Genomic DNA, 21,162 nt, shown 5'->3' on the forward strand with positions numbered 1-21,162 from the left:
CTTCTGGTCTGCATTTCCAGCTAATATAATCTTCTTTTGCTGTTGATTGCTCACTCTCCACTGCTTCTTCTTTGTTCTAGGTTGTGCCTGTTCTGCATTCTTTTCATGTACTGTTAATATTTAGCATTAGAGGGGCTGTCATCCCACCTCTATGTTAGGATTTGGCATGTATCATTGAATTTGCTTGCAGGGTTCTATTGTTTTAATACCAGAGAGCTGTCATCCTATCTGTGTATTAGAAAACAGATTTACAGACCTTTTAACTGGTTGCAGCTGGCCATCATAGGGTCCTATGCATCTGCTGGTGTGATCAGTGTTCTCCATCATCACATTGTCTCTAAAACTGTGAGTAATTGGTGGTTAAAAGCCTTGTAGCCTGGGGGTGTTCACCCATGTCTGGGGTCAATCATAGTAGAAGTGGTTATCTGGCTTGAATATGCAACATTTCTTTCATTCATCCACCTATTTTCCAATATTTTGTTGAGTTTGTAATGTTCCCGAGCATCACTGACATACAACCTAGGTGAGTTTCTTGGGGTGATAACATTAATTGGCGCCGTTGCGGGGGAGAGGAGAATCAAAGCGCAGCCTCCCTGGGAGAACGACTCAACTTCAAGCTTTGATGATAGACAAGGTTTGAACACAGTTTCTGGTTGTAATCATCTGCCTGGCGACTCCATTGCAGGAAGACCAACCTTTGGCGACTCCACATTGAAGTTCTGGCTCAGTTTGTGAGAAATACTCGAAGAAATCCTCAAAAACTACCAGCTGAACTAGTGCCTGAACCTGAGAGGACTGTTAAATTGAAGAAATCTTCACAGAAAGGGGCATCTAGATTAGGTAAGCCTAAGAAATCTAATCCATCTCTGAAAGATAAAGTTATTGCTGAAGATTTGCAGTTTGAAGATTTAGAGATTAACACTGTTAGTAAGGAAAATCCTTCAGTGATTAGTTCAGCCCCTTGTGCAGTTAGTTCCCCTTTGAATATCAGTCCAAAGAAAGCATCCCATTCAGTCCAAAACATCCCTTTATATTTGCCATCCATCACATTACTCCCTACTATTCAATCTGCTAGTATTCTTCCAAGTGCTCCAATCATGGCAGGACAGCAAGCACCTACGAGGATTGAGAGAATTTTTGCTGCTAGATATGGACCATTGGCATTGCCTGTGCCTTTAAATCCTATGCCTATGGGAGAATATCAAAAATGTATGTCTAAATTTACTGGCACAGAGGAAGTAACAGCAGAAGAACACCTTGAAGCTTTTTACAGTTATGCTGATAATTTAGATATAAGTGAAAATGATGTGTGGATGAGAGTTTTTGTCCAGAGCCTTGATGGAGAGGCTAGGAACTGGTTTAGAGAATTACCCCAGAGATCTATAACAGATATTTAAGCATTAGATGATGCATTTTTGAAGCAATGGAGAGACAAAAAGGACTTTTTGTATTACCACACAGAGTTTGGCAACCTGAAGAGGGAAAATGGGAATCAATACCTGATTTTAATAAAAGATTCAATGGAATGTATAGTAAGATACCAGCTGAGGTAAAGCCTACGCCTACCTCTACCAAAATCACTTATGCCAATGCTTTTGACTCTGATTTCTACCTATTATTGAGAGAAAGGAGATGTGCTACATTGGCAGACATGCAGGATGCAACCCTAGAAGTAGAATCTAATATTATGGCTGCAAAGAAGTTAAAAGGTCAAGCTGACAGGAGAAGACAGAGAAATCAGGCTTCTACTTCTTCTGCATCATCTTCAGAGCCTAAATTAGACAAGATGACTAAGATGATAGAGTCATTGGTTGCTAAAATTTCTAAGCTAAAGGTTGAGCAGAGTTCAGGGAAAACAAGGTAGCAGAGCACATTTGCTCCAAGAAATCAAAATCCATTCAGAAGAGCAAATGAGTAGCTATAGATTATGCAGAGGGGTGAAGAATCAAAAGAAGATCAGAAAGTTAAAGCTCCTTTCCAAAATGTAGTCATGGAGGAGGAACAATTTGAAGAAGATGAGGATGAAATTCACTGTATAGAAGATATAGGTAGTGCTGCATTTTTTACATTGCCTGGGTATGAAGAATCATTGCTGCAAGAACAAAATAGTCAGGAATGGGACAGAGGAGCTGTTCTACAAACCGGTGACCAGCAGAGATATAATCTGAGATCCAATGCAAAAAATGTCAAAGAAAATCCCGCCCAAAGAGCTGTTGTTCAAACAGAATCTCAGAATATCAAGCAGAGAATACCGGCAGTTGATCCAGTCATCCTCAAAGCTCCAGTTCAAGAGGTAAAATTTTTTGATAAGTCATCTTCCTCTTTCAGCATTGAGTCAGAAGTTCAGAAATTGAAGATATCTGTGCCTCTGGTTGAGTTGGTGAAGAGTGAGCTATTTAGGAAGCCTATCCTCGAAGCCCTTAAGCTAGAAACCAAACATGCCTCCACTGACTCTGTTAATTTGCAAGATGACAAGCCTGCCATTGTGCTCAGTCCCATGATTGAACCTGCTAATAATAATTCTCCATCTTTTTATGTCTCAATGACCATTCATGACAAAGTCCTCCACAATTGCCTGTTAGACACAGGGGCCAGCCACAATTTGATGCCTAAAGCTATCATGGAAGAGTTAGGCCTTGATATCACCAGACCCTATCATGATTTATTTTCTTTTGATTCAAGGAAAATTAAATGTCTTGGATTGATTAAGGATCTGGCTATTACCTTAACTCAGCTGCACATGAAGAGTATGATGATGGATATCGTGGTAGCAGATGTATCTCCTAAGTTTGGCATGTTGTTGTCCAGAGGATGGATTAAGAGACTAGGTGGGACATTACAGAATGATCTATCTTATGCAACTGTCCCAGTTTTTGGAGGACAAAGTAGGAGGTTGTATAGAGAAGCACAGATGGCATACATTATCAGTGATGATAAGAATCCTACAAATCATCCCATATATGCAGTGGACACTGATTTTGGAGCATGTATCCTCCAAATAGAAGAATCTCAGAAGGCCAAAATGCAACTCAGGAAACCAACAGTTCAGGCCGAGAAAGAGCAAGAAGGTCAGGTTTGGGAGATGTTCTTTGATGGAGCGTGTTCTAGGGAGACTGCAAGAGCAGGGGTGGTGCTAGTTTCTCCACAACAAGAAAGCATTTAGCTGTCTTTCAAGCTAGTTTTTCAAGTCACAAATAACATAGCAGAATATGAAGCTTTGTTGTTAGGCCTTAATGCAACAAAAGACAGAGGAATCAAGAATCTGAAGGTGTTTGGAGATGCTGATCTGATAATTCAGCAAATAAATAAAACATTTCAGGCAAAGCACCCAAGGCTGAAAGTGTACAAAGATGAGGTATGGAGAGTTAGAGATTCTTTTGATTTTTTTTGTATTTCATACATTCCTAGAGCCCAAAATCAGCTTGCTGATTCCCTTGCTGTCTCTGCTAGTCTATTTATACCTCCTATGCCTCCCAGACTAGTGTATGAAGTCCAAGTCAAGTACAAACCTTCCTTGCCTGACAATGTCCACCATTGGAAGGTTTTTGATGATGATGATGAGATAAATAGGTTCCTTCAAGTCATTGATGAGTTTTTAGAAATGCAAATTGACCAAGAGAACGATGCCTTGGAAGAAAAACCCCAGTCCCAGCTTAGAAATAAAATTGGTAAAAACAGTATAGTCTAGCTTCCTAGTAATCACATTCCCAAGGGCCTAATTCCTCTTGAAAGGTTGTTTGACCAAAATGATGTGCCTTACAAGGCTACCCAAAAAGAAGACCAATCTGCAATCTGTAAGCATGATATAGGAAGTCCACGTCAGCCTAGGTATGTGAATCTTTCCACTCATTTGTCTGCTGATCAAAGTGCTGAATACTACAATTTAATGAGGCAATTTGCTGATGTGTTTCCCTGGGAGTATAGTGATTTGAAAACATATGATAAGAATATAATTCAGCATAAAATCCCTCTAGAAAAAGACACTGTTCCTTTTAAGCAGAAGCTGAGACCAATAAATCCAATGCTTCTTCCATTGATTGAAAAGGAAATTAAAAAGTTTCTGGCTGCCAAGATCATTGTTCCTCTCAGATATTCAAAGTGGGTAGCAAATCTAGTGGTGGTGAGGAAGAAGAGTGGAGAAATCAGACTGTGTGTTGATTTCAGAAATTTGAACAAATGCTCTAAGAAAGACAATTATCCTCTGCCAAAGATGGAGCATTTGTTGCAGAAGGTCTCAGGAGCTGAAGTGATGTCATTTTTGGATGGATTTTCAGGCTTCAATCAGATTATTGTGCACCTAGATGATCAAGAAAAGACCGCATTTACTACTCCTTGGGGCACTTTTATGTATGCCAAAATGCCATTTGGTTTGATGAACGCTGGAGCCACCTTTCAGCGAGCTATGGATATAGCATTTGTGGGAGAGAGGGACAAATTTGTCCTTATCTATCTTGATGATATAACTGTTTATTCCAGCAGCCATCAAAATCATTTACAGCATTTGAAAAAAGTATTCTTGAAGTGTAGGAGGTTTGGAATTTCAGTCAATCCTAAAAAATCTCAATTTGCTTTACATGAAGGCAAGCTGTTAGGACATGTTGTGTCTGCTGCAGGTGTTCAGGTTGACCCAGAAAGAGTAAAAGCAATTCAAACTTTGACTGTCCTAAGATCAAAGAAGGATATCCAATCCTTTCTTGGTAAAATTAATTTTGTGAGGTTTATACCAAATTTTCCTGAACTAGTTAAGCACGTGACCTCCATGTTGAAGAAAGGAGCAGAGGTAAGATGGATTGAAGCAGCAAGAAAATCATTTGATTCCATAAAAAAGGCTATTATGGAGGCTCCCACACTAAGCAGCCCAGATTACAGCAAGGAGTTCCATATTTTCTCATTCGCCTCTGAAGACACCATTGCAGCTATTTTATTGCAGCAAGATGAAAAATGTTCAGAGCATCCAGTGGCATTTTTCAGTAAGAACTTGAGGGATGTGAACTAAGGTATGATATTATAGAAAAATAGGCATATGCTCTTATTAAATCCTTAAAGGCTTTCATAGTTTATATCTTGCATTCAAAAATAATTTCATATGTGCCCTCTAGTGCAATAAAAGATGTCCTAACACAACCTGATGCTGATGGAAGGAGGGCAAAATGGATTGCTAAAATGATAGAATTTAATATAGAGCTCAAGCCCACCAAGCTGGTCAGAGGTCAGGGGCTTGCCAAGTTATTGGCTGAAGAAAATTGCAGGTCTTTAGATGTTGACTTCCTATGCACAATGGCAGAAAATGGTTAGGCAAAAGAGGAAAAAACAGTTGAAACAGAGAGAAATCAGTTAGTGGCTGAAAATCTAGCTTCATGTAACTGGTATGCTGAAAAAATTAATTTCTTGCTGAAGCTAGAGATCCCTTCAGGATTTACTCAAAGTCAGGCTAGAACTTTAAAAATTAGAGCAGAAAAGTATTGTATTATATAAAATCTGCTCTACTGGAGGGATCCATCTAGAATATTTTTAAGGTGTATGGACAAAGAACAATCAAAAGAAGTTATGCAGCAATTTCATAACAGCATGTGTGGAGGGCACCATTATTGGAAAACTACAGTCCACAAAATCCTCAGAGCTGGGTACTATTAGCCCACTTTATTTTCTAACGTGTTTTCTTTTGTTAAATCTTGTAACATGTGCCAAAGATTTGAAGGAAAACAGCAGTTGAAATCCCTGCCCCTAAAACCAATAGTTGCAAAAGGACCTTTTCAGCAGTGGGGCTTGGATTTTATTGGTGAAATCAATCCACATTCTAGTGGCCAGCACAGATAGATATTAGTAGCCACTGATTATTTCACTAAGTGGATTGAAACAGTCCCTACCAGGAAGGCTGATCATAGTGTGGTCATCAAGTTTTTAACAGAGAATATCTTCAAGCAGATTTGGCTGTCCACATAAATTAATAACAGATAATGCAGTAGCCTTCAGGGCTAAAGAATTGGTGGAAATGTGTGATTCAATGGGTATTAAACTTGTTCATTCGACCTCATATTATCCTCAAGGAAATGGTCTGGTAGAATCCTCTAATAAAAGTCTGATCAGAATAATTAAAAAGTTGTTGGAGGACAATAAAAAGAATTGGGATTCAATGCTCAAGTATGCACTGTGGGCTGACAGAGTGACCATCAAGAAATCCATAGGGAGTTCTCCATTCAGACTGGTGTATGGCACTGAGGCTATATTCCCAATTCAGTTAACTCTCCCTATGGAAAAATTCCTTCAAGAAGAGAAGAATGAAGAAGAAGACATGGCAAGAAGAATCACTGATTTGACAAAGTTACATCAAATTAGAGAACAGCTGGTGGAAAAGGCTGCAGCACACCAGAGGAAGATCAAGGATGCTTTTGACAAAGGGACAAAAGCAAATGATTTTCAGAATGGAGACTTGATTTTGAAATGGGATACACTAAAGAAAAAGAAAGGCAATCATGGGAAGTTTGATGCTTTCTAGACAGATCCTTTTATCATTTCACAAATTCATGGGAACAACACCTTCATACTGAAAAGTATGGGAGGAGAACCAGTTTTTGACGGCCCAGTTAATGGGCTTTTTCTGAAAATTTATATGATTTAAGGTCTTTGGCCTTAAAAGTTGTAAATATTTTGTTTTATCAGTATTAGTATAGGTTCACTCAGACTCCATGCCCAATGGAACACTAGGAATTTTGCTAATTGATTTTCATCAGAAAGGCATTGATCTGCAGGTTCTTGAGACCTCACAGGGAGGATCTCATCCCCAGAAGGAGCCAAATGTTAGCACTGCTACATGTTTGAGCATTTTTTAGGGTCAAAGATAGCTTGGCCGTGGTGTTTTCTGAAGAGGAGGGACTAGCAGCAATTCATTCAATCTTTCCCCTTTCATTTGCTTTACCCTTATGACTCCCGCCACCTTCATTTCCTCCTTCCCTTTCATTTTCCCTACTCTCCCTTAACCCCGTTGGTGCCATTTTTCTCTATTATCCTCATAAACCCCATTATAATTCTATTTCCCTTGGTTCCTGGGCTTCTTTTTGTTTATAACCTTTTATAAACTCTGCTTAAGTACTTTTTCGAACTTCCGGGTCATATTGTGTTTTAACACCATTAAAACCCCGCTTACCCTTTTTAAAACCCTGTTACCATTTATTAAAAACCCAATAACCTGGTAAGCTCTCCATAAACCTTTATTCGTTTAATTCCCCAGCCTTAATCGCTTAACCTTTATAATCGCGCATATAATTAAAAATCATAAACCTAAGCTTTATAGCCCGGGCCCGCCCCTCGCCTGTCACATCAGCCCTAAATATGCGCGTTCATTCTCGGTCGTCCGATTATCCCGCTTCATAATCGAACGTGTTTCGCAAGCTCTCACCCCGTAAGCTGCGCATCCGTTAGGCAGCGGGGAAGGCGGTTTCCCCCCGAACCTACTTGCCATGCGGTGCAATATAACCGGATCGCTTTTGCTTGTACATAAACCGCCCTCTACCGAAAAGTGGTGTGGGGAAACTGCCCGTCCGCAAAACTACTGCCTCCCCGCCCGCTAACTCCCTCGCATCTTCTGCTCCCGTCAACCGTCAGATCTGCCCGACAGCGATCCGACGGCCATCGCTCATCCATCTCCGTTTCTCCCCGATGGTATTCATAATTTAATCTCCGCCGCTCGATTTCACGATCCGACGGTTGCTGTTGATCCCTGCACCTTTGTGTCTTCCATTGCTTCCCGCTATCAGATCTAGGCCGCCCATCTGAGCCATCCAATGGCCAGCGTTCATTCTCGGCTCTTCGTCCGTTTTCAAGGTGTTTTTTAGTGTTTTTGGCTTGACTCTTGCACGAGAAGAAGGAGGAAACGATCCAGAGGCCTGCGCATTAAAGCCCTAAGCCACTGCATTCAACACAGTGTACTTCCGAAGGACAGAAGGACCACCTTGAGCAGATAAATCACTACAGCATTTATTGGAATTTATTTAGTTAATACTTCACCTGTTCCAAGAGTACACCAAAGTATAGAAAGAGCCATTTTGTTCATTCAGATTGTAGCAAAAAATCCATATCTAACTGTAAATGCGGTTGGTGTCTAGTTATGACCCCTCCGCGCATAGCCTAGCAGAGATATTTTGTAAACAAATTCTATATATACCGAGAAAAAACAATGTGATGAGGGTTGATGAATGTTAATCTGTTGCAAGCTTCAACTTCTGGAGACTGTAACTACCTTGTAACCTGCAACTTCTGGTCTGCATTTCCAGCTAATACAAGCTTCTTTTGTTGTTGATTGCTCACTCTCCACTGCTTCTTCTTTGTTCCAAGTTGTGTCTGTTCTGCATTCTTTTCATGTGCTGTTAATATTTAGCATTAGAGGGGCTGTCATCCCACCTCTATGTTAGGATTTAGCATGTATCATTGAATTTTCTTGCGGGTTTCTGTTGTTTTAATGCTAGAGAGTTGTCATCCTGTCTATGTATTAGAAAACATATTTACATACCTTTTAACTGGTTGCAGCTGTCCATCACAGGGTCCTGTGCATCTACTGGTGTGATCGGTGTTCTCCATCATCACATTGTCTCTAAAACTGTGAGTAATTGGTGGTTAAAAGCCTTGTAGCCTGGAGTTGTTCACCCATGTCGAGGGTCAATCATAGTAGAAGTGGTTATCTCGCTTGAAAATGCAGCATTTCTTTCATTCATCCACCTATTTTCCAACATTTTGTTGAGTTTGTAATGTTCCCGAGCATCACTGACATACAACCTTGTTACACTAAAAAATGTCACCATGATTATTTGCAGTTAGTATGGCTCCATCCACTGTCATACTATCCTCCTTGGCAAGTCTTATGCCTCTGCTCTCCATGTCAAACTTCAAGAAAGAGAGAAAAGTCATTTAAAGGCAATTATCTCTGGTACGCAGTTTCTCTTAGCCTTACCTGCGGGTACGCAACCCAAGTTCACAATACCTGCGTACTTGTACGCTCTGTATGTAAAGGGGTGGGTGCGTACTCCTGTAAAGGTCAAAAGGCGCAAGTTTCACTCCAAAAAAGTTACTTGTGGTCATTTCTAGAGTCTTCTAGAAGTATGTTTGACGTGTATGAAGCGCCTCCAGATGGTTCATGTATCCCTACCAAAGAGGAACTTATCCCATCAATAGGGGAGCTATCCCATCCAAAGAGGGGCTTATCCCATTGATGGTGGACCTGAATAACTTCCTCTAGAGCACTATAAATATAGGCATTGGGCCAAAGGGAGGGGAGGTTGAAAGCTGAACATTCCTAAGGGTAGATGCTGCTGGAATTAGGACTTCCTTGTAGAAGCTTGTGAGGAGAGATTACCATCTTTACTTGTTTCCATTGGGAGGTGGGTGAGCTGATCAAAGTAAGGGAGAACTCTTGTGGACCCTGGGAGGAGCTTGCACAACACCAAGGCTCAGGTTGTAATGGTTCCTTTTGTTACCTTTTAATACAAATTAGTCCATTCTTCTCAACAATTTGTTATTAATAAGTTGTTTCATGTACTCCTTGGTCTATATGTTAAATATGTTTTATTTTATGTGATATTCAGGTGCTATTTAATCGTTTGATTGTCGGTGAATGCAGGTTTCGAAGGGAAGGAGGAGCTCATCCGGATCAACGAAGCTGGACTACTACAACAGCGTTGGATTACAGGTAGGATCTAAACACTTGATTTCTCATATTGTAAAAGCATATTTAGGGAAGGATTGCTCTTATTTGTCTTGTTTGTCATTAGAGAGTCTTAGGCTTTCTAGGAAGGTCGGTTGTGTCCGCACTAACGACTCTTTCCGCGTGACAAAATGGCGACTCCGCTGGGGACTCCATGAATGTGTTTGAGTTCTTTTTGATTTGATATTTTGGTCTGAGAAAAATTGCTTGTTTTCTGATTTTTGGTTGTCTAGCTGTGTATTTGGGTGGGTTAGCTTAGAGTCAATTTAGTTTTTTATTTTTCTTAGCTTTGCCAGCAGTATGCAGTCTCTGGGTTTAACACAGTGCGTACTTGTACGCACTGCGTCTTTGTGCACAGTGCGTACCCGCGCCTGTGTGAACAGATGACCTGCGTACCCCTGTCAATTTTGAGAAAATTTCAATTTTTGCTTTTTTCTCTTTTAGATTTTGCTTTTACTTTGTTTTTACTGCCCAGATCCATCAGTTTACTGTCAAATATCTTCACCTGAACTTGTCCCGTTAGTGTCGAGGGTTTTGGTGGAATTCATAGGGATTTTGCCTTAGGGTTTGATTTTCAACTGGTCCTGTAGTGACTTTGGCGTTAGAGGTTGTCAAACTTTGGATCTCCCTGGTTTTGATCAGTCCTCTTAGGAGTCGAACCTGTCAATAGAAGTCACCCTAGTGAGAGACCTACCTTTGTGTCTTCTCTTTGCGAATCTCGAAAAGTTTGTTTGTTAAAGCCTTGAATTCCATTCTTGAGAAAAAAGAACAAAAAGATTTCGATTTTGTTTTTTGGTTAGTTTATGATTCTGCATGAACTGATCCTTAGTTGCATTTTGACTAAGTAAAACATCCGGGAATCATCCTTGTAGGCTTTTGTCCTCATTATTTTTGCTTTTAGGTAAAATTCCTTTTTGATTTGCTTTTGAATGAATTTGATTTGATTGTATTAGATTTGTTAAATTTGATTTGATAAAATAGTTTTATATGCTTTATTAACATAGAAAAAACATAAAAATTCTTTTGGAAAAAGTTTGCTTTGGTAACATTTGTAGAATTTTGGGAGAAAAAGGAAATTTCGTAGAGTAATTAGTGGTCATGAGTTGTGTGTTTTGAAAAGATAAAGAGAATTGTTTCTTTGATTGTCTTTACTAAGAAAGTTGTTTTCTATAAAATTTGCATTTTCCAACTCTCTTAGTTAGGAGATTCATTGAAAAGGAAAAGTAGTGTAAATCATCTTAGGTTCATCTTTGTAGTGGTTGCGAGTCGAGTCTACACACCATTAGTTTCATCTCCATCACCTTTTGTCTTTAAGAAAAACCATAAAATTAACGCTTAAAGTAAAATCAACGTAGTAACTTTTCTTTACTAGGGCTCTGAAACACCAATTTAGATCAGGCTAGTGTCTTGGAGTAGGAGAGTAATTAACTCTCCAAGACAACAAAACCAAACAAGTAGCTTATCTTGTGATAGAATAAATCCAATTGTCTCATTTGTACTCTGGGAAAGCTCCTCTTAAAGGAGAAGCATGAGCTCGTGTCCGAACCAGTGAGGGGATCAATCCTCCCTCGTTGGGAACGACGCCAGACACGCACGTATTACAAACGGTAAACCTTGGATTAACCATTGTCGAGGAGCCAGGGGTCACTTGTCGGTAAACCTTGGATTATTGTCAAGGAACCGGCAAGGGGATTGAGATTGATACTCTGCCCTTGCGTGCTGTCGGAGTGTAGACTATTCCCCCAGGTGCATTTGTTGTGGTTGGTAACCTTAGTGACCATTATCTTTAGGATTCTACCGAGGTGACGGTGGAGGGAAGATCCCACTGTACCTGGAGCAGACGTCGGCTAGACTCACTTGGATTTTCCGGGGGGTTCACTTCACTCGAGACGGTTAAAGTGGAGGAACTTGTGCCGGTCTATTCATTAAGCAGGTTGCCGGGGTAACTGTTCCACCCGCCACTTCTGTACTGAATCCGGCGATGTTGGGTTTCATCTCCAACTAGCGTTTTCGGTCTGGAAGGCTACTGTTTGTGCTTGGTTTGACGCCCTAGATTCTTTAGGCGTATGATTCAAATTTGTTTGGTTCTTTAGAGACTTTAGGTGGTTTGCTTTGAGATTTTACTTTGTTTGCGTGTGCAGTAGTTAAAAGTTTTTAACTGTGGCGGAATTACCGAGACAGTCCCGTAGACTTCGGGGCAAGTCTCCTGAGGTTGTTTCTGTGGCCGAATTGTTGAGAAGATCCCGTAGACTTCGGGGTGAATCTCCTCAAGAGGTCCCAAGTCATTACGAAGGTTTAAAGGTCCTTGTAACTCCTCCTAGCGGCAGTAGAGTAGGTTCACCAGAAGAAGGAGAGTCTTCGTTGGTAGTCCATCAAGATTACCAAAGTCTAGAAACAGGTTATAATCCTGAAGCAGTTGAAGTTTCTGAGCTTCCTGGTATTTTTTCATCTACTAGTGATATAGGTGAAGAACCTGAAATATCTGAACCTGTTACTCCAACTTCTAGTGTACCAGATTCACCTAGTGTAGAAAGAGTCATCACCGAAAATCTTCCTACTAGTTTGATAGCTATTGAAGAACTTGCTCCAGAGGAAGAATTAGGCATGTCTACCCTTGAAGATCAACCTACTATTGATCTAAGGGAGCGTGAATCTATCTTTTACAGTCCTCCTAGAAGTACTACTTGGTACCTTTCGTTAACCAATTATTTAGACAACTCAGGGGTAGGTTTTTCTCCACCTCGTACTCCTTTTCCACCTAGAGGTATTTATACTCCTATAAATATGTCAGGTCAGTCGTCCGTGTTTACTCAATCTCCTAAATCTTTCTTACACGGCGGTCCTTCTGTTCCCACCGGGTATCAGTCACTTTCCGGTACCTTTACGGGGGCATCTCCTCAACCCATTGATCATGGGTTATTAGCTGGAAACAATGGTAATAAACCGTTGGGTGTAGGGGACATTTACATGATGTTAGGTTCAGTTCCCGTTTCTCAACCTCAAGGTGGTCAATTACCGCCTGGGGGGCAGCCTCAATTAACGCCTGGGGGGCAACCTCAAGGTACACAAATTGTGTCTGGGGGGCAGCTTCAAGGTCAGTATGTACCCATGGTACAATACATGCCTCAAAGTCAACCCCAGCCTCAATATGTACCCCAGGGTCAACCTCAGTATCAATATTTACCTCAAGGGTATCAACCCCAAGGGTATCAACCTCAAGGGTATCAACTTCAAGGTCAAGGTCAACCCCAGTATCAGTATTTACCCCAAGGTTATCAACCTCAAGGTCAATACTCGAGTCAAAGTTATCAACCACCTCAAGGTCAGTCATATGTTCAAGGTATGGGAACTATGCCTTTCAGTTATCAATCCTATCCTCAATCTGGTTATGGGTCTCAGTATCCTCAACCTGTTACGGGTCAATACCCTGGAATGATAGTGTGGGATCCATCACAGGGTCAACAGGAATTGCAGCCAAGTATACAGTTGGTACCTCAAACTGGACAACCCGTAGTTTCTGGTTCACCCCAGCAACCACAACCTGTCCAGTCAAATGTTCAAACATCTGTAACTTCGGTAGTTACTCAGCTGCCAATTGCACCTAGTACTCCATCTCAAACGGCTGCTGTAACTACCGCAACATCTACCGCACTTACTTCTGGAGTATCGACAACTCCGGTTTCTACTGTTTCTGCAACCACTCCTCAGACATCTTTACCATTGTCCGGATCTACGATTCAAACCACGGTCCAGATGCCTGTAGGGCAGCCTGGTTTAAGTACTGTTGTAACAACTCAACCTCAATTTACTCACCAATAGTACCAGGGACAGTACCAATTCGGTCCTGCTGTCCAACAACTGGTTTACCAGTATCAACTGTATCCTGGGTACACTTATCAACAACCTCAACAACCCCAGTACGGTCTGGTTAATCCTGGTTTTCCAGGAGGATATAATATCCCTAATGCGATTCCTGTTCCTAGTTATCCTGGATATCCTCCTCCTGGGACTGGTCTTGTGACCCAGAGTTTTAGAGATCCTAACCGACAGTTACCGTTTATCGCAACTTTAGATTTACCAGACTTGACGTGCCTAACGAACGATCCAATTCAATATCTTCCGTTCTAGCCGCCAATGCCAAATAAGTTGCCCAGTGATATACCCAAATTTGAAGGTAAGTCTGGAGAGGATCCATCCAATCACGTGATGACTTACCACCTCTGGTGTGCTTCCAATTCTATCTCGGATGATTCGATCCGCTTACGTCTTTTCCAGCGTACGCTCATTGGTCTCGCGGCCAAGTGATACATTGAGTTACCACGGGCCTCTTTTTACAATTTTAGCCAGTTAGCTACCTCGTTCCTAACTCATTTTCAGTTGCCGGTCAGATACGATAACGGCACGGAGCTATTAACTTCATTAAAACAGTCGACCTCCACTTATATTTCCGATCATATTCATGAATGGAGATGTCGAAGACGTTTAGTGAAAGTTTTTATCCCGGACCAAATCTTAGCTGAATGGTTTGTAAAATCATTATTACCAAAGATTACTGAAGATGTAGCTAAGGCCGGAGTAGTTACTGAGGAGCAAGTCATTTCTCAAGCCCAGTACCTTGACTTAGTTTACACTCAGTTGGGTACGTTGCACGAGAAGATCCCAGATCTTCCTAAGTCGAATCAAATTGCTGCTGCTCCTTCGGGGTCTCATGCTGCTGATGGCATGATTGGTACGGTGAATACTAAAAGTAAGAAGAAATCCTCAAAGAATTCTTCTCCAATAATAACCTTATCGGACTCCCCGCCAGGAGAATCTTCTCCTGAAATTACTGCCGATATTCATGCTGTAGAGTCATCTACGGCTAAATCAAAAAACGGTGGTAAGAAGAAAGGCAAGAAGAAGGATAAAGCAGACAAGGCTCCGAAGGAGAAAAAAGAGAAGTCGGAATCTAACGATGAAAAACACAAACCTCGCTATCCTTGTTTAATTTGTGAAGAAGAACATTTCACAAGAGATTGCCCTCATCGGGCAGAGGTTGTGAAAATCGTTAAGGGTTCCCCAACTCCTGTTGTTTTGAAAGATCCATTTCCGAAGCAGGAGAGTAAAATGATAGGTTCTTCCTCGAGTGCCAGTGAAGAACCTGTTAGCGCTTGAGATTTCACCCTAGGCTGAGGAAGGTAAACCTTCAAGGCTACATCAAACCATTTCACCTCGTAGCTAGCCCTACGAGGTATGAGAAGGCTCTCTCGGGTCAGATTCGATAGATCTTTCAATATGATTAGGCTGACCAATTAAGAATAAGGATTTTAGGCTAGTAAATTGATAGGGGGTTTGGATTTAATGATTTTTGGGGTTTTTTAATGGAATGATGGGGCTTTTCTGGGCTACATGGGCAAAATCACAGCTTCAAACAGAAAAATATAATGACTACACAGGTTATCAACTGAGGCAAGGTAGGCATGCAATTTAACACCAAATCTGGTTTCAAATGGGATGGCAAGACTGGTGAGGAGCTAAGGAGGGCAGACAATAACTCTGAATCCTCCTTAAACAGTAGAAAACATCGAATGCGAACAAACTTATAGGAGGAGCATATAATACTATGAATTCCTACCTAATCACTTCATTTGTTCAGCTTGAAAGGGTCATGAAATGAAATGGAACATAACTGATTACATATGAGACAAAGGGAAAAACTTATGCTAAATCAACATACCACATGAATCTCAGCAAACAGAGCTGTGAAATTCCATTAAATTCTCTGTCATAAAACTGTACAATAAAAAGCTCTCTGCTTCTCCAGCAGCTCCCAGCGCTCAGAAAAAACTCTCTCCTCTCACTCTCTACTTACAAATGAATTTTTTAATACAATAAGTCAAACTACTGCCCAAAAAAAGGGCGCTGTTTTAACGAACCTCACAAAAATATCAAACAAACTATAGCTGGGGAAAAACAAGTCGACCCCAAGATGAGGGATTTGTTTTATTATCCTTATTAACAAAATAAACTAAAAATAATCAGCGCTTTCCTGAAGGGAGAATGGCGCTCTTTCCACTGAATTCTGTTGATGGTTTGGCTAAGTTTGAGGCAAATCTGGTGAATAGGTGGCATTACAGGTGTCCTTCCCTTTGCTAAAAATAACATAGGCAATCGAAATCTTATTCTCTGCTGCTAGGTGTTCAATCGTCCTTTTTTAAGTTTCATTCACATCTGGAAAGTATATCTTCAAACTTATTTCATGCCTATTTCTGCGCTTTGACGTAATGGCTGCTTACTTTTTCCTCCTGTCATGTGTGACTCAAATCTGAGATCAATAATTTCAATGGCGCCATCACCTCTTGCTGCATATTAGAATCACCATCCTCAGTCCCATACTGGTTGAATGATGAATGCTTATAACTTAGTGCTTTTCTCAAGTGATTATCCCAAATGATTGTTATAATGCATTTTTATCCCAATTATTTCTTTCACATTCTCCATTTGACAGATTGCACTTGTGCAGGTATACTGTGGGAAGAATAACACCAGAGCCAACACGTGATATTTGCGCTGCTGATTTTGGTCCAAAAGCTCGGATATGGATGCGGTTCCCTTCAATGACATCGATGAGATCATCAACAGTGGCATCTTCCCTGAACAATACCTCAGCATTTGATAACAGAGTTTTTCGTTAACATGTGTTAATGCCATTGTGCTGTTGAAGGAAATGTCACCAGTCTTTTTCCTCTTGAAATGCATGCGATTGCATGTTGGGTAATGCTTTGCCTTTTTCAAGTAGCTCTGAGACAGCATTCTGTCCATAACAAACTGCAACGGAAGCTACTTCTAAACTGGTGGATTGAGCCTGCGCTTTTTGCTTTGATTTCCGTATCTTTTTCATCTCCTTTGCTTTAGCTTTCGTTTGGCATCTTTCTCCGCCTTTTTAAGAGCCATTTCATTGTAACGCCGCAGAGAAGCCCCGCCAGACTTTGGAGCTCTCCTAGTTGAATCTTTGCTTGATTGCCTGCCACCTGCGTTTGCCCTTACTACATACCTGTGGTAAGTTTTGTGAGATAAAATATTATTTCCATCAAAAACACAACCAGCGAAATGTCCTCCACTTGCAAGCAACACAACCCTCAAGTTTTTCTGATCTCGAGATTCTTTAACCAAGGATTGCAACCTCGCAATCACCTCCTTGTCAGCCAAAGCTAAACCCTTAGCATCATTCTCTTTGACCATAGAGTTGTTATGTTCAGGAAGTAGATCCTCTCTGTCACCCAAAAACAAACTTTTCCAAATTGAGACAATTTCTCCAGACTGTAGGGATATTAAAATCTGGTTTTTCATATTCATGGATCTATTCACAGACTCGGTTTGAGTTTGCCAGCCACAAGTGATAGGATCATCCGACTCTTCATCTGATCCAGAAATACTAGAAATGTCATCATCTTTCAAAAATGTTCCCTGTGCTACTTCCTCAAATTCATCTTCATTGAGAGGACCTCTTCCAATAATTCTCCGTGAATTGACTGATGCAATAGCTTCTGACACCTGAGCTCTTAGATTTTCTTCCAAATTAGGAATATATTCTGCCATGCACATGCCATCAACCCAAACTGGAAGTGTGACATCTTCAATGTCAAATAACTCCTTCAATGTTTTTGACGCAACTAACTTTAGCTGTGGAGAAGATGGCATTTCAGATTGTCTTTTCCTTACAGGAAATATGACCTGTAAGAATATCTGCAGGCGGTGTTTCAATGGATACCCAACCAGAATATTGCTTAAATCAAGGTCCAAAAGGGGAACAGCAAACTTCACCGCATCTGGCCTCTCAATTCCAGATAACAAACAAATCTCCAGTCCCTCCCTAGGAATAATGGTGCTGATTTCAAATTTCAATCTGGGATCATCTAGTTCCTCAACACGCTTCCTTTGATAACCCATGTACAAATTCCTTAATTCAAGAATGAGTCGCAAAAGCCCTGATGGGTCTTTAATTTTCTAGTCACAAAAAATGTCCCAAATTGACTGAGATGTTTCTTGACCTTCACCTGTAAAGGAAAGGGGCTGAAAGCTATCATCATCCAGTCCAAAGATGATATCCGGTGCAGCCCAAGGGTATTGAGAATTATATATTACATCCCATTTAATGTAATCAAGACAACATGGTAAAAGTAAGGTGAAGCGATCTGCATAGCGTGCATTTCTTGAACCATAGGAAACTTGCTCAACCTCAATAAAATAATCTTTTGGTGTATGAAACCAGGCTGTAAGGCGTGCAGAGCGCTGCTTGTCCTCCCCAATCCCGGGCAAATAGTCACGTAAGCATTCTTCACCCTTATGTGAAGCACAGAGAGCTAAAAGAGATCCATACATGACTGAATCAAATTTCAAAACCATCCCTTTGAAATCCTCTAACAACTTGCAAGCTTTGGAATACCCATGTCGAGCTTTAACACAGCCTTTCCATGTTGCTTCATCCAATCAAAGAGCACATGAATCTCTTCACTGTCATCCAACTGCAATGGAGCTGTAACACCATAAAGACAACCAAAATATATACCTGCATTTTGCAATACCTGCTCTCCACAAAATATATATAAATGATGCTTTGAAATTGTGTTTGTGCAGGTAGAAGTTTTGAAGTTTGCTGCTGTCTTAAGAAGAGCTGAAGATAAATTACATAATTTGAAAAGCAACATTAATGATTTCTTCTTCAAAACCCTGTTTTGAAGAAGAATCAATCTCTGATATAAGACAGAGTCTAACAGAACCCATATTAATGATGTCTCATGTACGGATTGCGACTCAATCGCAAGATTATGGTAGTAAGAATCCTGTTGATGGTAAAGAAGTAGAATCTTCTCATTCTAATCCATCAACCTCAGCTCCCGGTTCCGATCCACTACAGATCGAGAAACCTAACCCGGACTTGATAATTAAACCGCCCGCCAAGGGTATACTTTGAAAGTCTGCTTTCAATCCACATGCGAGAGCAGCTCAGAATTATAACATTGTTGAGGATTTGGCTGTTTCACCCTCAGCAATGTCGGCTTTGGAAGTGCTGCAATCATGCCCAGCACAACGAAAATTACTCTTGTTGGCTATAGGAGCTGTTGATATTCAGGACCCGAACCTGATAATCTTTGATCTAGAAAATAGTACACCGCGTCTCCCTCATCAAATGGCTTTCCAGATTCCAGTGATAGTAAAAAACAGGCCTATTCATCGGACTGTAATTGATGAAGGAGCTTCTACGTGTATTATGTCGATTCAGTGTTGGAGATCGCTTGGTTCTCCTTCACTGAACCAATCCCCGACGATTCTTAAGGCCTTTGATGGCCGTGGGTTCCATCCGTTTGGCATTTTACAGGATTTGCCTATAGGGGTTGAAAGAAAAACCGTTAGTCTGGATGTGGAGGTGGTTGATGCCCCTCTAGACTACAACCTTCTATTGGGTCGCAGTTGGTCTTATGCTATGACAGCAGTCGTGTCATCGATCTTCAGAGTTATAAAGTTCCCACATAATGGTAAGATCGTGACGATAGACCAGCTGGCTTACTTTTCATCCGACCCAGCCTCTTCAGAGAGTATCCAGCATGTCGGTAAAACGACTATCCCTTACAAGGATGTTGGTGTAGGATTGGTTAAAGATTCTGGTTTACTGAGAACTTTTCCCTTTCCTTCGATCAATGCAGACCCTTCATTCGCATCCATTCATATGATTACCTCAGACGCTATTATTTACGATGATCCTTGGATTGTCCCATCTGAATCTGAAATAGACTCCTTCGGTAATGCAATGCCTTTGAGTCCATATGAAATTGCTTATGAGGTCGTGCAGTCTTTTTCCGACTCCAGTTCAACCCAATTCAACCAAATGAATGTGGTCTGTGAGGAATCACTTTTCACATCAACCTCAGAACGGATAACGTTTCCCGAAGTTGTGTCATCTGACGAACAACTTCGCGAAATCCTAAGTGTAGACGATCTACCATGGGAAGATCTTCATCATAGATCTTCGTTTTTACCTGAGGCTGATGACTTTGGAAATGATTTTTCATCAATTTTTACAGCTGAATATGTCAAGGACGCTCAGAATCCAATGAAACATCCTGATTCAGAGTTGAATTTGGGAAATATTTCCCAAACTATTGCCATCGAGTTTTCAGTCAAAACCAGAGTTATTGAAAACATTCATATAGGTGCCTCGTGTACAGATAACGAAATTCAAACATACAAGGTCCTATTTCAAGAATTCCGCGACGTGTTTGCCTGGTCCTATGAGGAAATTCCAGGAATTGATCCCTCCATTGTTGTTCATGAAATCAAGACCTACGCGGACGCTAAACCCGTCCGGCAACGTCTGTGTCAGATACACCCTAGGAAAGCGGCTGCAATTAAAGCAGAAGTCGAGAAGCTATTGAAAGCAGGTTTCATTTATCTGATCCCGTTAACAGATTGGGTATCGAATATTGTTCCGGTTAACAAGAAACAAGGAACAATAAGAATATGTATCGATTATAGGGATATAAATCGTGCTTTTCCAAAAGACAACTATCCCACACCCTATATCGATCAAATAATTGATGATTGTGCCGGTAGTAAAATATTTTCCTTTATGGACGGTTTTTCCGGGTACAACCAAATCAATATTCTACCTGCCGATCAACCAAAAACGGCTTTCATTTGTCCTTGGGGGACATTTGCTTATTGCAAATTACCTTTCGGACTTAAGAATGTCGGAGCCACTTTCCAACAGGCAATGTCTTACGCGTTTCACGACATCAAGCACATTGTGCAACCGTATCTCAATGATTTGCCTGCTCATTCTTTACATCGAGCTGATCACCTTGTCCATTTACGCGCTATTTTTATGAGGTGTCGGCATTTTCGAATTCGGTTGAACCCACACAAATGTGTCTTCTGCATAGAAGTGGGACGATTGCTAGGATTTGTCGTTTCAAAAGCCGGTATCTGCGTCGATCCCTCGAAGGTCGAAGCCATCATCAAATTGCCTCCTCCTTCGAGTTTGCGCAAACTCCAAAGTTTGTAAGGGAAAGCAAACTTTTTACGTCGATTCATTCCTAACTACGCCGAGGTTACAAAGGGTTTCACCCGGTTGTTGAAACAAAACGCTCAATTTTCTTGGGATGAGATAGCTCAGAAATCTTTCGATGCACTTAAGCATGCGTTGACCCATGCACCGCTGCTGCATCCTCCCAACTACAACCAGGACTACTTTTTGTATCTCGCCGCCTCCCACTCCACCATTGGAATGGTCTTAGTTCAGGAAGATGAATTCGGAACGAAACATGTGATATATTATCTTAGTAGGACGTTAAATCCCACTGAGCTAAAATATTCGCATGTGGAGAAATTGGCCCTGGCAGCTGTTCAGGTTGTCCAGCGTTTTCGTCATTACATTCTTCTCCGTAAAACTACAGTGATTTCGGATTGCAACCCTATGATCTATATTTTGA

At 41.0% G+C, this 21,162-nt stretch overlaps 1 pseudogene; it reads right to left on the minus strand.

The window, feature by feature from the left end:
- Window positions 1–16,454: 16,454 nt before the first annotated feature.
- On the minus strand, window positions 16,455–18,094 carry LOC149253775 (uncharacterized; annotated as a pseudogene).
- Between the last annotated feature and the right edge of the window lie 3,068 nt (window positions 18,095–21,162).

The sequence above is a fragment of the Pinus tabuliformis genome, chromosome 7 (assembly GCF_031772625.1).
Source record: "Pinus tabuliformis cultivar Carrire ecotype Pingquan chromosome 7, CPIR1, whole genome shotgun sequence".
Lineage (NCBI taxonomy): Eukaryota > Viridiplantae > Streptophyta > Pinopsida > Pinales > Pinaceae > Pinus > Pinus tabuliformis.